At 46.1% G+C, this 17,537-nt stretch overlaps 1 protein-coding gene across 1 annotated transcript in view; it reads left to right on the top strand.

The window, feature by feature from the left end:
• SFXN1 (sideroflexin 1) overlaps positions 1 to 1,122 on the top strand; it is a 63,581-nt gene extending 62,459 nt beyond the window's left edge. Inside the window, exon 12 of the mRNA XM_077327014.1 lies at positions 1,020 to 1,122. The gene's annotated coding sequence lies outside the window, so the exon portion shown is untranslated. The remainder of the gene's footprint in view (positions 1 to 1,019) is intronic.
• The last annotated feature ends 16,415 nt before the right edge of the window (positions 1,123 to 17,537 follow it).

Raw genomic sequence — 17,537 nt, 5'->3', positions numbered from 1 at the left:
GTCCCTATGTAGATCAGGATACATGCATGGTGTACAGGAAAGGCGCAGCACACTCTTTAGTTTCTCCCTTTAGACTGATGAGTGAAAATGAATCAAGTCTGTGTGTGTGTCTTTAAAAATGGAAATGATGCTCTGTGCTGCTCCCTTCATATATGATATGACACAGATTTACAAATAGATAATGGGGTGGGTACATTCCTTCTCAACCCCCTTTGATTTGAAGTGGAGATTAATTTAGATATTAGTTTCCTGTCTCTCTGGCCCAATGTCCTAGCTTCCCTTTATCATGTAATATTGGACTGAACTTCATGGACACATGCTTATATGCCAAATAAAGCCAATGAAAGTGATGGTTCTGGCTGTTCCTCTTCATTTTTCCCCAGCATCACTTCAGAATAGTGGAATCTCTAGCCATTTACCGTCTTCCTGCCTAGAGCCTTGGTGCAGGAAGTGAATTTCAGAACAGGGCACAATATTTTAGTCTTTGTGAGCCCTGGATGTAAAATAGCATTGCACCAGGTAAGTTATAGGAGAGCTTCCTCCTCTTAAAAAAATTAATTAAAATTCTCTTTTCAGAAAGTGAGGAGGAGAAATTATTTGTGCTGAAGGAAAATGAATGTTACCAGTGGGAAGAGAAGAAATTAAGGAGAGGAAGAGTTGTAGTAATGTTTTCATTGATGACATTTTGAAAGAAAGAGGATTCAGATTATCCCCAAGGCTCTTCCTACTTAATTGCTATTGAGGCTCTCTCTTGCTGGAGAAGGATATTCAAGTTTCCATGAAATCTGCCTGTGTGATTTTCCCCTTAGTAATAAACTTCAGATACAACAGTCATATTCAGGAATTATGGGAGTTTATTTTATGGATTGACTTTAATGACCCAGTTTGGCCTTTATGCATCTAAAATTAATCTCCAGTTTTGCTAATATTGGGACTTCCATTCTGCTGTTTGTCTACAACGGATCTCAGTGTGTGGATACTGAGTAATCAGCTGAATAACATCCTCTGTATTTTTTCAGCCACTGCTTACTTCTTTGCCAAATATCTCTTGATGCCTGACCATATACAGTATGTATAACACTGTGTGTACCCTATTTTAAAGATGTTGCAAACTGTGAACTGAGTTTTTTCCTTTTCCTGAAATCTTTCCTCCCCTCCTTTGCTCCTTTTTTCAAATCAAAGATCTAGTCTGGAAAGGCATGCTACCTTTTGACACCTTAATTGGTCCTAATAAAAGGTATTCAAATATGGTTTTTTTCCCCCCGAATGGGGCCTTCCCTTTTAATCAAGAACGGACACTAGAGGCAGCATCTTCCAAAGCAGTAAACACCTCTAAATCTACCATTTTCCTCTTTTCCTCAATTTTCTGTTTAGCAGGAAATATGCATGATATTTGTTTTACCAGCACATTTCTGATACCTTTGAAAGAACAATTCACAGGCTAAAAGAGTTTGGGTGTAGAGCCTATGATAGAGAATAATAACAACAACAATGTCCTGCCATTTTTGACCTGTCCCATATGCTCTTATTGCTCTTCAGGTTCCACAAAAGAGCACTGAGGCTATGGCCCTCCCCTGGTAATGCCCCTGATGGACCTGTCCTCCATGAATCTATCTAATCCTTTTATTATAGCCATATTTGTTAGTGAATTTTGTATCATAGTAATTCATTCAGGAATGGTGTTCTATTGTCTGAATGAATTGCCCAGCAACTTCACTAAGGGTCCCTGCATTCTAGTATTATGGGAGGAGGGGGGCAAGATATCCATATGGCTGGATCCTCACACACAGTATGGTTGGTCCACTTCATGCACATTTGATCCCCATCCTGAGTGTCCACAGACATGCAAGACTGTATGTGCCATAATTATTGGTGACATGGTTAAACTACAGGGGTAACTACTGCTACTTTTCTCTTTTAATATTATGGATACCCAGATATCTGTTGGAAGGCCAACTTTGCTAAAAATGCAATCCGTTAAATTCTTAACTTGTCTTGCCGACAGCTTCATTTCCCAGAAAGTAGAGAGGGGAACCAGGGGTTCTGCTATTTTAGACTTTATTCTCATCAATAGGGAAGAACTGGTAGATGAGGTGGAAGTAGTGGGCACACTTGGTAGCAGTGACCATGTGCTTTTGGAATTTTCAATCATGAGAAAAAGAAAATCTTTATGTAGTCGTACGTATAGACTGGACTTCAGGAAAGCTGATTTTCACAGACTTAAAGGTATGTTGCGTAGAGCAGTGGTCCCCAACCTTTATTAGGCTGGGGACCGGCAGGGCATCGGGCCGCGCCCACGGGGACCGCGCCCGCGCAAGCCACGCCCACGCTTCTGGTCGCGCCTGGCCGCGCCCGCATATCGGGCCGCGCCCAGAAGCCGCGCCCGCGGATCGGGCCGCGCCCGCGAGCCGCACTCACAGATCGGGCCGCGCGGGCACAGCCCGGCCCTGATTCCCTCTCCCCGCAGCCCCCCGCAGTAAGTAGCTTCCCGGGCCGCAAGCTTGCGGCCTGGGAAGTTTTTTACTGTGGGGGGGCGGGGAGAGGGAGCCGCGGCCCGGGCCGCGGCCCGCAGATTGGGGACCACTGGCGTAGAGTTCCATGATAAGAAAGATTTTAAAAGATGGGAGTCCAAGAGAGCTGTGAGTTTCTTAAAAGTGAAATACTGAAGGCTCAATCACAAACAATTCCCTTGAGAAGAAAAGATTGAAGGATCCTAAGGAAGCCAAGTTGGTTCCATACGCAGTTGTCAAAAGATTTGAGGAATAAAAAAGAGTCATTTAGGAAATGGAAGGAAGGCCTTATTACCAAGGATGAGTGTAAACAAATAACCAATAATTGTAGGGGTTGTGTTAGAAAAGCTAAAGCTAAATATGAGCTTAGGCTAGCAAGAAATGCTAAAGATAACAAAAAAGGCTTCTTTAGTTATATTTCAAGCAAGAAAAAGAATAGGGACACCATAGGGCCACTGCAAGGACAAGAAAGTGAAATTATAACAGATGATGAAGAGAGGGCTGAACTGCTTAACTCCTATTTCTCCTCGGTCTTCTCTTGTGAGGGAAATAGTGATCAATGTGGCAAAAATGTAACACAACATAGGGGAAGGGAATGGTGGCCTAGGATCACTGTTGGAACAGTCCACAAAAACCTAGTTTCATGAAACAAAGTCTTCTGGGCCAGATGAATTGCATCCAAGGGTACTAAAAGAACTTGCAGATGTCATCTCCGAAATTGTCCATTATTTTTGACACTTCTTGGTGAGGTGCCAGACGATTGGAGGCGGATAAATGTTTTCCCCATCTTCATGAAAGGGAATAAGGAGAATCCAGATAATTATGAACCCGTCAGCTTGATATCTGCAGCTGGCAAAATTTTGGAAAAAATAATCAAACACTTGGTCCTTGAGCAGCTGGAACTGAGAGCTGTGATTTCTAAGACTCAGCATGGGTTTCGCAAGAACAAGTCATGTCAGACTAACCCTTATCTCTTTTTTTGAGAAAGTGACTACCTTGCTGGATCAGGGGGATGCTGTGGACATAGTTTATTTGGATGTCAGTAAAGCTTTTAATAAGGTTCCACATGATATTCTTGTTGACAAGTTGGTAAAATGCGGTATGGATCCTAATTCTGTCAGGTCGATTAATAACTGGTTGACAAATCGTACCCAGAGGGTACTTGTTAATGGTTCAGCATCTTCTTGGAAAAGAGTGACAAGTGGAGTATCCCAAGGATCTGTCCTGGGGCCTGTGTTGGTTAACATATTTATAAATGATTTGGATGAGGGATTATAGGGGATACTTATTACATTTGCAGATGATACTAAACTGGGAGGGGTAGCAAACACAACTGAAGACAGCAACAGAATACAGGATGATCTTGATAGGCTCAAGAAGTGGGCTAAACTGAATAAAATGAAGTTCAATAGGGACAAATGTAAAGTTCTGCATTTAGGTAGGAAAAACCAAATATACCAATATAAGATGGGGGAGACTTGTCATGGCAGTAGCATGTGCAAAAAGGATCTAGAAGTCTTAGTAGACCATACATTGAACATGAGTCAGCAGTGTGACTCAGTGACTAAAAAGGCAAATGGGATTTGGGGCTGTATCAAACGGAGTATCGTGTCCAGATCACGGGAGGTGATGGTACCACTTTGCTCTAGTTCGGCCTCACTTGGAGTACTGTGTTCAGTTTTGGGCACCCCAGTTGAAGAGGGATGTTGACAAACGGGAATGGGTCCAGAGGAAGGCAACAAAGGTGGTGAGGGGTTTGGAGACCAAGACGTATGAAGAAAGGTTGGGGAAGCTTGGTGTGTTTTGCTTAGAGAGAAGACGACTGAGAGGGGATCTGATAACCATCTTCAAGTATATAGAGGATGGAACAGAATTGTTCTCTCTTGTCCCAGAGGGACAGACCAGAACGAATGGGGTGAAATTAATTCAAAAGAAATTCCATCTAAACATCCGGAAGAAGTTCCCGACAGAGCAGTTTCTCAGTGGAACAGGCTTCCTCGGGGGGGGGGGGGGGGTCTCCATCTTTTGAAATTTTGAAACAGAGGCTAGATAGCCATATGATAGGCTGATTCTGTGAAGGCAAAGGTGGCAGATTATACTAGATGAGCGATTGGGCTGTGAGTGTCCTGCATAGTGAAGGGGGTTGGACTAGATGACCCATGAGAGGTCCCTTCCAACTCTATGATTCTATGACTACTGTTGTATTTTATAGTGTTTTAAGTCTGCAATCCGTAACAAAGGTAACTGCTTTTGAATGTCATTGTGGCTATTTTACAGTGTCAAAAAAGGGCCTTTAAAGCTGTTACTGAGCCACTAGAACATCACACTTTTTCAAAGCACAGCAAATTGTTTGCTTAGTACCACCGGTGCCCTCTTAGATACTACTTAACTAAGGTTAATTTTCAAATGAATACTTCCTAAAGGAAATAGTCTGTACAAAGGCAAACAATGAAATGAAGTGGAATTTACTCTGTCATCCTAGTACAGTGGCCAAACTACCTCAGGTTGGTTGTACCCTACAGCTGGGGCAGATGTTTGGTAAAATGCCCAGCAGTAACCTCTGTCACAGACAAGAGGTGCATATAAACACCCTCTCAAACAATGGCAACATTGGATTCTGCCATTTGTTATTGTTATTGTTATTGTTATTATTATTACTAGAAAAAAAGCCCATTTATAAAAATGGGCAGAGTGCAGGCATAGTGTCAGGGCTCCGTACCTGGGAGCTCGCAGGGCAGCTGGTGGGGACAGGCTGGTAAGCGGCGCGGTTTGGAGGCCCGGTGGTGCAGGCGATGGGGAAGGGAAGCACGCGTGCTGGAGCTAGGGGCGGGGGGCGGGGCGTCGGGGCAAGCAACCAGGCATGCGTGTGAGTCCGCGCATGCCTGGTTCATTCGGGTGGCCTGCCGGCCAGTGGGCAAACCGCACTGGCTGGCGGCGTGGCTAGCAGGACAAAGGGAAGAGAGGGAGAGGGAGCAGGAGGCCCGGCAGAAGGTGAGCGCGGAGCAGGGAGCGGCCGGGGGAAGGGTGAGTTGGTGTGGGGTTCAGAAGTGTGGTGACAGGGGCTGGTGTAGAGGCGGCAGATGCTTTTTGGGGCGTTGTAGCGTGTCGGGAAGGGGTTTGGGGAGGGTGGGAGGGTGAGCGGGCTGCGGGTGGGAGGCGGGGTGGGTTGTTTTTTGTTGGGAAGCGGCGGGAGGTTGCGCAGGGGTCTGGGGAGGGTTTGGGGGGTTGGGTGGTGGCGGGTGGGTGTCGGAGTGTGTGGCTGGGTGGGTTTTGTTTTATCGGGAAGCGGCGGCGGGTTGGGAAGGGGTCTGGGGAGGGTTGGGTGGTTGGCTGGCGAGCTTCTATCATTGGCAGCGGGCTGACGCGGCGAGAGGCGCTTAACGCCTCTCGCCGCGCCAGCCCGCCAGGCAGGGAACCCCCGGCTGCCGCGCTTCGCGTGACTGCCGGGGGCTCCCTGGGTCGGTGGCCTGACGGGAGGAACTGCGAGCCGCGCTGCGCGCAGCTCGCAGTTCCTGGAGCTGGGACTCGGAGGGACCAATCGGCAGGCGCTTCGCACCTGCCAATTGGTCCCTCCGATTGTCTGTCGTGAGGAAGGGTCCAATCCGGACCCTTCCTCATCACGGACACATCCCGCCTCGGCAGGCCTTACCGAATTATTTAGTCCATGGCGCCCGTGGCGCCACGGGCGGTTTAAAGATTATGATTATTATTATTATATTTATTTCCCGCCTCTCCCGATAGGCTCGAGGCGGGTCACAACAACTAATCCCATTAAAATTCCCATTAAAACATCAATCTACTAATATGGCGGCTAAAAATCCCATCCCTCCCCCAATTATTAAGAGGTGAAGAGGAAAGGATAAGGGAGTAGCGTACACTCCAACTCCTAGGGGGGGAGCGATGTCCCTGATTTGCTGACCCCAGCCTCAACCATAGACCTGGTGGAAGAGCTCCGTTTTACAGGCCCTGCGGAAAGCTGACAAATCCTGCAGGGCCCGCAGATCACCCGGGAGCTCATTCCACCAGGTAGGGGCCAGGACTGAAAAAGCCCTGGCCCTGGTCGAGGCTAGGCACGCTTCCTTCGGGCCGGGGACGACCAACAGGTTCTCACCCGCAGAGCGTAAGGCCCTGCGGGGGGCATAGAGCGGTAGGCGGTCCCTCAGGTATGTGGGTCCCAACGCGCGTATGGCCTTGAAGGTTAAAACCAAAACCTTGAACCGGATCCGGGCAGCAATTGGCAGCCAATGCAGCTGCCTCAGCACCGGCTGGATGTGGGCCCTCCAGGATGTTCCAGTGAGGACCCTGGCAGCTGCATTTTGTACCAGCTGTAGTTTCCGGATCAGGGACAAGGGTAGGCCTGCATAGAGCGAGTTACAGAAATCTATTCTGGAGGTGACTGTCGCATGGATCACTGTGACCAAGTGATCAGGGGACAGGTAGGGCGCTAGTAGCCGGGCCTGGCGAAGGTAGAAAAATGCCTGGCCCGCTACTCTCTTGACCTGAGACTCCATAGTCAGGGAGGCATCAATGGTCACACCCAAATTCCTAGCTTGGGGCACGATGGTAAGTTGCACCCCTGCTAGGGTGGGTAAACGCGCTACCTGTTCCCGCCCCCTTCCCCCCAGCCACAGGACCTCCGTCTTGGAGGGGTTGAGTTTCAGGCGACTCTGCTCGAACCATTCTGTCACTGCTTCCAAACATCTGGCAAATGGTTCCGGGGGGGAGTTCGGGTGACCGTCCATTAGGACATAGAGCTGGGTGTCATCAGCGTACTGATGGCAACCCAGCCCAAAGCTCCGTACCAGCTGGGCCAGAGGGCGCATAAAGATGTTAAACAATGTGGGGGAAAGGACCGCACCCTGAGGGACCCCGCAAGGGAGTCTATAGGGCCACGAGAGCACTTCCCCCATAGCAACCCTCTAGGACCGGTTCTGGAGGAAGGAGCGTATCCAGCACAAGGCTGTGCCCCGTATCCCCGTACCGGCCAGGCGATGGACCAACAGTTCGTGGTCCAAGATGTCAAAGGCCGCCGATAGGTCTAAAAGGACCAACACGGTTGACCCGCCTCTATCTAGCTGGCGACGGAGGTCATCCAGCAGAGCGACCAAAACCGTCTCCACCCCGTGGCCAGGGCGGAAGCCAGACTGATATGGATCGAGTGCTGAAGTTTTCTCCAAGAAAGCCAGGAGCTAGTCCGCTGCCGCCCTCTCTACCACCTTGCCCAGGAACGCTAAATCCGACACTGGGCGGTAGTTAACAGGGTCCAGCGGGTCCAGCGATGGTTTCTTCAGGAGAGGGTGGACCACCGCCTCCTTGAGCCGCTCAGGAAACTCTCCCGTACTCAGGGAGGAGTTGATGATGTCTCTGAGCTGGCCTCCTATCTTCTGGCCACCTCCCTTGAGGAGCCAAGAAGGACAGGGGTCGAGGGGGCAGGTGGTCGCCCTGACTGAACCTAGCAACTTGTCCACTTCAGAAGAAGAGAGCCGTCTGAAGCCATCAAACCTCACTACCAATGGCGGCCAACAGGTCTCCAGTTCATTCACTGTATTAATTGTGGCGGGAAGGTCACGGCGGAGTGACAAGACTTTATCCGCAAAATAGCTCGCAAATGCCTCGCAGCCGATTTCCAATTGTCTAGTGTTTTGGCGCCCCTCAAGAGCGGTAAGTGATCTAACTATCCTTAATAACTGGGCCGGGCGAGAGCTTGCGGATGCGATTTCCGTGGCAAAAAACTCACGTTTAGCCACTTTCACCGCCATCTCATATGCCCTCATAAGCGTGCGATAAGATGTTCTTGTAGCCTCGTCACGAGTCTTCTGCCACACTCGCTCCAGTCGTCTCACTTCCCTTTTCTTCTCCTGGAGCACCACCGTGTACCAGGGGGCCCGTTTGAGTCGAGGGCAGAGAGGACGTTTAGGGGCGATCTAATCCATGGCGGCCGTCAGGCGGGACTGCCAGTCCCCCACCATGGCCGCAAGTGAGTCGCCAGGAGGCATCAGGTCCCGCAGAGCATTCTGGAAACCGAGCGGATCCATGAGTCTCCGCGGGCAGGCAAAAATACGCCCGCCGCCCAACTGGGGAGGGGGTGGCATCTCGAGCCGGGCCCGCAGGGCATAGTGGTCTGACCACGGCACAGCCAAAGCTGTATCCAGATCCACCTCTATCCTGGAGCCAAAAATCAAGTCAAGCGTGTGGCCGGCGTAATGGGTGGACCCAGCAACAAATTGCGAGAGCCCCAGTGTCGCCATGGATGACACCAGGTCCCCGCCAAGTCCTGAAGAGGGCGCGTCCGCGTGGACGTTGAAGTCACCCAGGATTAGAAGCCTGGGGAACTGCAACGCCCAGGCGGCCGCCGCCTCCAGCAGGCGGGGCAGGGCATCTGGCTGGGCTTTGGGCTGATGATATACTAGCCAGATAGCCAAGCTCTCGACCGAGCCCAACTCAATACTGTGAAAGATAAATAGATGCAGATCCCAGTATTGTCTCCTTTTGATAACCCCTGTGCTTGACAAGTACTGGCCTGAATAGCCCATGCTGGTCTAATCTCATCAGATTTCAGAAACTAAATAGGGTCAGCCCTGGTTAGCACTTGGATGGAGACCACCACGGAAGTCCCAGGTTGCAATGGCAAACTTGGAAAACCCTACAGGGTTGGAATAAGTTTTCTGCACTTGGTGGGTTGCCACTCATGCTGCTTAGTTTGCCAAATACTTGCAAGTGCATTGTGTACTTCTGGCCCCGTACATAATAAAGGTTTGAGTGAGAGAATGATTGAAGAGAGTGGTGCAGAATGTGTAATCTGAAAAATGTCCTCTTGTCCCACTGCTCTAGTGCAGGGACCTTTATGTCTGGAGACCAAAAGTTATTAAGACAAGAATACTTTCATACTCCCAGGAACTCTGTAGCAGTGGGTCAAAAAGGGTTTGGGTCACCCACCTATAAAACACATTGTAAGGACCAGGGATTCCCCTGCAAATTTATTGTAGACATAAGCTTCAATAATCAAACTTTGCAATTGCCACAGTGGCAAGCAACATAACACTGCATTTAATTAATTGCCCATAAACAGCACTTCATTCCTTGTACCTGCACAGACTAGTAACGTAAGCAGAAATTGTATATATTTTTCCCCAGAGGTCATTTCCAGTTTCCTAAATTATCACTTTGATTTTAATTCCTTTATCATTTCCAAGATAATATACAAGAATTATTTTCCCCAAAGAGTAAATGATTTGATGGGAATCGTATTGTAGAAGCACTCTCAACACAGCTGTTACAAATGGAGTAATTAACATAAACCTTTGTTTGATGATCCCCAGGTGGAAGAATAACATATTTGACTGAAAGCATGTAATCTAGCCATTCTGCAATAACATTAACTAATTCAATAAAGACACTTTTCTGAATCAATACTCTAAAAGAAATTGAGAAAGCTGGAGCATTCTATAGCCTTGTAGGCTAATATGTAATTTAATGAAGCATAAGTCATCATTTAGTTAAGATGATACCAAAAGTCTATCAAGTCCAAGATCTCTTTTCCAATCATAGCCTTCTAGCTCCTTCCAGGAAGCCCACAGGCAGTGTAGGAAGGCTACAGCTTAGTTTTGCAGTTTCTTCCCACCAATTGCTATTTAACCTCTAAAGCGATAGCTTCCATTAGCTATGTGACTTATAATCATTGATAAACCAATACTCAATTTGGTTTTTTAAGACCTCTAGGCTGCCTATATCTGGTTACAGCATCCACAGCACAGCTGCCCACATCCCTCCCTGCCAGCCCCCCCCCACCCCATTGGTCTTCCAGGAGGAAATTCTGTGAATGTCATTGGGAGTGGAAGCAGGAAGGGTGCAACTTTGCTGCCACCACTGGAAAGGCATTCAGGCACAGGCAGCCTTGGTGGGGGCAGCTCTCCTCGCCACCACCAAAGCCAGTGCCACACTACAAAGGAGGACCCAGCCCTGCCAACGTCCTCAGCTATAGAAATGAAAAGCCTCAAGCCCTCCGAGTCAATGTCCTTCCCCTGCATTGCCCAGGTGATCCTCACCACCACTAAAAAATCTCCAGAATCCAGCCTGGCCTGGAGGAAATTTATCTACCATCCCACAGTGGTGACTAGCAATTCCCTGGGTATGCAAGGCAGGGCCACAAGAGACAAACACTTAAACATTCCTTCCTGTCCACCCACTCACAATCTGCCTAGTATGTTCATGAAAAATCAGCATTTCTGTCAGTAGCCTGTCATGCTGGACTACTTCTGGACTTCGTATCTGAAGGCTTAGTGGAATACTAAGAATTGCCTTCTTCCTGTATCAGCTGAGTCCCATTAAGTAGTGATTCAATTTTTGATGTGGAATACATCTACTGCCGTGCTCCCTGTAGCAGAAATGATAACAAATGTGACATCTGTTGTCCTACCTCAGGGAGCACACCAGTAGATGGTGGAGGTGGTGGCAGAGCAGTGAGGTCCAGTTCTGCCATGGCACCACCTGAGCATGGGAGTCCAAACTGCCTTGGAAAGGGTTCCACACATTTCCCTTGTCATGTCCTCTGATAGAGGAGGACTTGCTTGGAGATATATTTGGCAGCAACCTCCTGAAGCTTATTACTAATACGCCCAGCAGCTGCTGCCATCATGCAACTGGGTTTGTTTGTTTGTTTGTTTTATTGTTAACCCACCCTTCCTCAAAGGCTCAGGGTGGGTTACAACAAATAAAATGCACAATTCAAATATATGAAATATTAACTTTAAACCTACTATAACTGGACTGGCCTGTTGATGGTCCAGTAACAGCTACTGCATGAGTGGACCAGGCCTGCCCCAATGGCAACTGGGTCCAGTATCTGTAGCCACCATATAACTGGGCAGCAGTCAGCAGTAAATCCACCATGGTGGCAACCACCAAACAACTGTGCTCAGCATTACCCTGGTCTCAGCTACCATATAATTTGGCTAGTTCAAGGCGCAGCAACAGCCACAGTGTGAATGACTTTGCTACCATGCAACTGGACCTGGCCAGTACTAGCAACTAAGGCACAACTCAACCAGACTTTTCCAAGGAATAGGCTGCCAGGAGTAGGGAAGGAAGCAATGAGGCAAGGGGAGAGGCTAAGTGTGCTTCCGGGGAAGGGAGAAAGGAAACAGTGAGTGAAGTGCTTGCAAAACCATCACTTGGAGTTTACATATATCTATGGGTTGGCAGCTATAAGGCTAATAGATTTATAACATCTAGTATGTCTAAAGCCAAGAATATCAAGAATTTTTATCCATACATTCTACTTGGGCCAAAATAGTATCTGATTAGAAAGATTGAATCTATTGATGACTCTGTTTCAATGAAAAAAGTAGAACAGCACAGATAATCAATAGTCAAATAACAAATGTAACTGGTGTTCATCTAGATAAAAGCTCCAATAAAAGGAAACACATAAACCTAAACAAAATTAGTTGTGGCATCATTATTTACTAGCTCATATAGTTTAATAAAGTGCCTCTTTTGTGCTCAGAAACCGTGTCATAATGAAACTTTTTCATTAATAAGTGTCCTTGATATGGAAAAGATTAAGTTGTCAACTGCAGATGGGCTTATATGTGGATTCACACATTTCATGTTCTTTGCAGCTGCTACAGGGACTTTGATAACCTATGCACTGAGACTTCTGTGTTAAGGATCTGAGCTCTTGACTTACAAGTATATGCTCAAGATAAAAACAATTTGGCTTTACACTTCATTTAAAGTGCAGTCTTGTACATAGTGTAATTTCATGTGAGTGTATGTATTGGGATTTGATGGTAAAAATATTGAAGTTGATACTGGGATTTTAATTTCTAGCAATATCTTAGCTGAGGAAAAATAAAATATGATAGTAGTATATGGGGTATACCCTTCTTATCAAAAACATTGACAAGTTCTGGAAATGGCTGACGCAGATGTTCGTGTAGATATCATTGTCTTATTGTAGCATGTGTGTTTGCCCAGGAAGTGTGTTTTGATGTGATTAGTAGATGGAGGGGTGAGTAATTGTTTTCCTATTGTGGGGATATCAGCAGATTCATGCAATAGGATATAGGGATTCTATAGGCGCTCTTAAAACTGATCAATTAAACCAAAAAACGGGAGTCTCCTAGCAGAATCACTTAGGTAAAGAAGCAATCAGAATGTCCATGGTTGGCACTTAAGCATTGGTTGAAGTATTTTATTCTTGTTAATTTCAAAGTATCAAGGGTGATTAAATCAAGGAGCTATTAAAATAACAAAATGAATTAATTTGGGATATTTGATGCTGTAAACCGACCCCCTGAAGGGTGCTCTTACACACTGTGGGTGCTCTGGGGCTCCATGACTTCTCAGGGAGACTGGAAGGAGTCTCAGAGTGTGTGCCAGAGGGTGGTAGGAAAATTTGTGGGGCACCAGGGGGTATGCATGCTACCGGACTCCTTTGACAGAATTGGTGTATCTGGTGACATTTAAATGTGCCAATGAGTGTAAGGGCTCTGTCTTAGGATTGCCTTTAAAATAGGAGAAAGGGGAGGCATCCTGCTAGCTTTCTCCTGCTGCAGGACCCTCTGTCCCATGGAAACTACACCAGCATATCCACTGTAGAGACAGGATGAATATATTTCAGTTAAAAAAAATATTTAATACATAGCTCATCCTGTACGATCTAGCTTAGGAATGGCTCAGGCAGTTAGTCTTGCTGGTTTATACTGCCTAGTGAATAGCTTCTATATGCCCGAAAAGAAAGGCGGGTTAGGCTCCCCCCCACCCCCGAATCACTACTGTGTACTTTTGTCTTATATTCTTGTGTTAATACCACTTCTAGGGCCATTCCGCACTCGTTCAAAATAGCACAATGGTTACAAATTGAAAGCGCTACAGTTTTGCCATTATGCACAACGTCGTTGACAATCTGCAACACTCCTGAAACCGATCTGCAAAAAGCGCTTCATTGTAGTGCTTTCAGGGAAATCCCAAAAAGTGGATTCACCCTCTGGAAAGCGCTACACTCTTGCAACCAATTAGCAACACTAGCGAAAAAGTTCTGTGCGTTACCATTGTTGCGGTTTCTGCAAAGTCCCGTCCCCTAGCTCTCTCCTCTGATCTTCCGGCGAACCAATCGCCATTTTTTTTTCCGAGCGAGCGGAGATCAACGCACTGGCGAGCCTTCATTTACCCAGCGAGGCTTCCCTGGCTGCAGAGCTGTTTTAAGTCACCAAGCACGAAACAACACACAGCCCCGTTTGCTGGTTTATTTTCCCTTTATTTTTTACTGTATTTTTGGCCAAAAATCGTGCCTGTACCGGGGGGGGGGGCGGTTCATTCAAGGGGAGCGTGGCAACGATGAAACGGCAGCTCAAACACCACCTGCTACCTAGATGGGTCTCTCCGTTGCAACGAATCAACGCATATTCGTTGCAACGTGTTTTTTTTTTAACTTCCTTAAAGGGAAAGGGGCTTTTTGGAATCATGATAACGGCCACCCATTGGCTGCTTGACGGCCAGGGATGGGACGAGCTCGTCAATATCACTTCCTGATTAGCGATTTTTGCTGAGACCGGAAACCTGTGGGAAACGATAGAAACGCAACTGGATTCCACTACAAAGCCAGGTATGCATAACGACAAATTCCACTATTTAAAATGGCATTTTTTCGTCCCGCAACCAATTTGCCACATAGATCCTGGTGCGGAATGGCCCCTAGTATTGGCCAGAATTCACAAAATAATAAATATCAGAGTTGAAAAGAGCACCCCCCCCCCAAATATTCTCAACACATAATGTTTAAACAGGTTATACTCAAAAACAGCAATGTTCCTATGTGTTCTGAAAACCTGCTGACAACAATCTGAACAGTGGTTTGTTCAGATATATAGAGTTCGGGGCAACTCAGCCTGTCAGTTTGATATAGAGGTCAAAGTGCTAGACAGGGATTGGAGACTCTGCTCTGAATCCGCACTCTGCTATAGCAGCATGCAGTGGTGGGGGGCTAGGGCCAGTTACGCCCTTTCAGTTTGCCTCACAGAGGTGCTGCAAGGGTACAGTTGTAGAGAAAAATTAAGGCAACATGCTTGCTTTTCAATTGCAATTTGGGTTGCTTTAGAATAATCCAGGAGTTTGGGGGAACATCTCACTAATAAAATAATAGCCAGTTAAGCACTTCATTCATAGGGACTGTCTTTAGTATCCAGGGTAAATCATAACAGCATTGACTTCCAGGCTCACACGGTTTTTATTCCATTCTCCTGTTAAAGCTTTAAAAAACAAAAAAAAAGGACTCCCCATGATACCAATATTCTATGGAAAACCACAATATGAGCATTTTTCTTTGGTATAACTGGTGAGCAGGATGCATTAGTAGCATCTCAGGGGTTTTCTTGGACTTGTCTCTTTCTTGTCCCCTGAAATGAAGTGTAGTGGGGCTTAAAGGTAAAGGTATCCCCTGTGCAAGCACCGAGTCATGTTGGACACTTGGGGTGACGCCCTCTAGCGTTTTCATGGCAAACTCAATACAGGGTGGCCTTGCCAGTGCTTTCCCCAATCATTACCGTTTACCCCCCAGCAAGCTGGGTACTCATTTTACCGACCTCGGAAGGATGGAAGGCTGAGTCAACCTTGAGCCGGCTGCTGGGATCAAACTCCCAGCCTCATGGTCAGAGCATCAGACAGCATGTCAGCCTGTGCCACAAGAGGCTCTTCTGCAGTGGGGCTTATTGAGTCTTAAATAATAGACTTTAAGATTCAGTTATTTTAATAATTGGATATGCGTTCACCTAAACTTTGAATTCCCTTAGTAAATATCCAGGCAGTCTCAAATGCAACCTTACCACATGTCTAAAAGCAATTTGTGGATCTAAAGGAGTAACAGTTTAAAGGAAGACTGTCATGGATGAACATTTTTCCTCCTGTTCTTTCTTTTCTTAGCATGTTTTGGGTATAAAATTGTCAACTTGCTTGTTCAATGAAGGAATTTAATCACTAATCAAACTTCTGTGAGGATAGATGAGGCAAAGATTTTTTCCACCAGTGGTATATACCTGTGTCTTCAAACTTCAACTTTAACCTTTAAATACATGCATTCCCCAAATTCTCTGAATTTTGGTTTTTGGTTTCAGGTTACAAAAACTGGAATTTTGTGGAACATTAGAAATTTAGAAGAAAGCAGCTTCACTGAACTAGCCAACTACTTTCTGATAGTTGCCACCGTCAGATGTTTAATTTGTGTAAGGCTTATTCCAGCTGTGGAAAGAAAAGAGAATGCCACTAAGAATGCTTAAATACTTGTTTCATAAACATTCTGTATGTTACAAAGCTGTTTGCTAAACCAGCAGATTGACTAATACTAATAGGCTTTAGTTCTGGTCACCGAGCATTGTGAAGCATATGAATAATGTTAATTGCAGGACTTGATATTTCATCACATACCAAGAGGCTTCATATCTTTTTGATGATGCTACAGAATTGTGTGTGATATATACAGTATACATTGTTAAAGGAAGTAGGCTTCATGGAGTAAGAAAAGATGAGCCATACATGACATTTTATTGAACACTAAAATACCTCAGACATCTGATCTCACAACAGTTCTTGGGTGGAAGGAAACAGGAAAAAGGAAGATGCAATAACAGAAACTATTTGGGGTGCAGTAGTATCATGATTACAAGATAGCTCTCAAAGAAGCATTGTTTCTGTATGCTTGGGGAGATAAGGAAAAGGACAGAAAATCAAAGTATCATCTAAGTTTTTGGCAAGCAGTCGTGTGCTTGCAAGTAAAATTTTAGCTGCTAGCCAAAACGCTGCAATTAAGAGGTACAGAATGTATATTCTTCAAGTTCTTGAGTTCAAATCCCCTGGGCCAGATGAAATGCACCAGACAGTGCTCAAAGAACTTTCCAGAGAACTTGCACAACCCTTGTCCATCATCTTTGGGACCTCTTTAAGGACTGGAGATGTCCCGGAGGACTGGAAGAGAGCAAACGTTATTCCGATCTTCAAAAAAGGGAGGAAGGATGACCCGGGAAACTACAGACCAGTGAGTCTGACCTCTGTTGTGGGTAAGATAATGGAGCAGATATTAAAGGGAATGATCTGCAAACATCTGGAGGACAATTTGGTGATCCAGGGAAGTCAGCATGGATTTGTCTCCAACAGGTCCTGTCAAACCAACCTGGTTTCCTCTTTTGACCAAGTGACAGGTTTGCTGGATCGTGGAAATTCAGTTGATGTCGTTTACTTGGATTTTACTAAAGCTTTTGATAAGGTTCCCCATGATGTTCTGATGAATAAATTGAAGGACTGCAATCTGGATTTTCAGATAGTTAGGTGGATAGGGAATTGGTTAGAGAACCTCACTCAAAGAGTTGTTGTCAATGGTGTTTCATCAGACTGGAGAGAGGTGAGTAGCGGGGTTCCTCAGGGATCGGTCCAGTACTTTTTAACATATTTATTAATGATCTAGATGAGGGGGTGGAAGGACTACTCATCAGTTTGCAGATCACACCAAAGAGACAGTGTTCAACGAGATCTGAACACAATGGAAAAATGGGCAAATGAGAATAAGATGCAATTTAATAAAGATAAGTGTAAAGTACTGCATCTGGGTCAGAAAAATGAAAAGCATGCCTACTGGATGGGGGATACGCTTCTAGGTAACACTGTGTGTGAACGAGACCTTGGAGTACTTGTGGATTGTAAACTAAACATGAGCAGGCAGTGTGATGCAGCGGTAAAAAAGGCAAATGCCATTTTGGGCTGTATCAACAGGGGCATCACATCAAAATCACAAGATATCATAGTCCCATTGTATACAGCACTGGTCAGACCACACCTGGAGTACTGTGTGCAGTTCTGGAGGCCTCACTTCAAGAAGGACGTAGATAAAATTGAAAGGGTACAGAGGAGAGCGATGAGGATGATCTGGGATCAAGGGACGAAGCCCTATGAAGATAGGTTGAGGGACTTGGGAATGTTCAGCCTGGAGAAAAGGAGGTTGAGAGGGGACATGATAGCCCTCTATACATGATAGTATTT

This window comes from Paroedura picta, chromosome 3 (genome assembly GCF_049243985.1).
Source record: "Paroedura picta isolate Pp20150507F chromosome 3, Ppicta_v3.0, whole genome shotgun sequence".
Taxonomy (NCBI): domain Eukaryota; kingdom Metazoa; phylum Chordata; class Lepidosauria; order Squamata; family Gekkonidae; genus Paroedura; species Paroedura picta.
The sequence above is the reverse complement of the archived record's forward strand: the minus strand, read 5'-3'. Positions and strand labels throughout refer to the sequence as shown.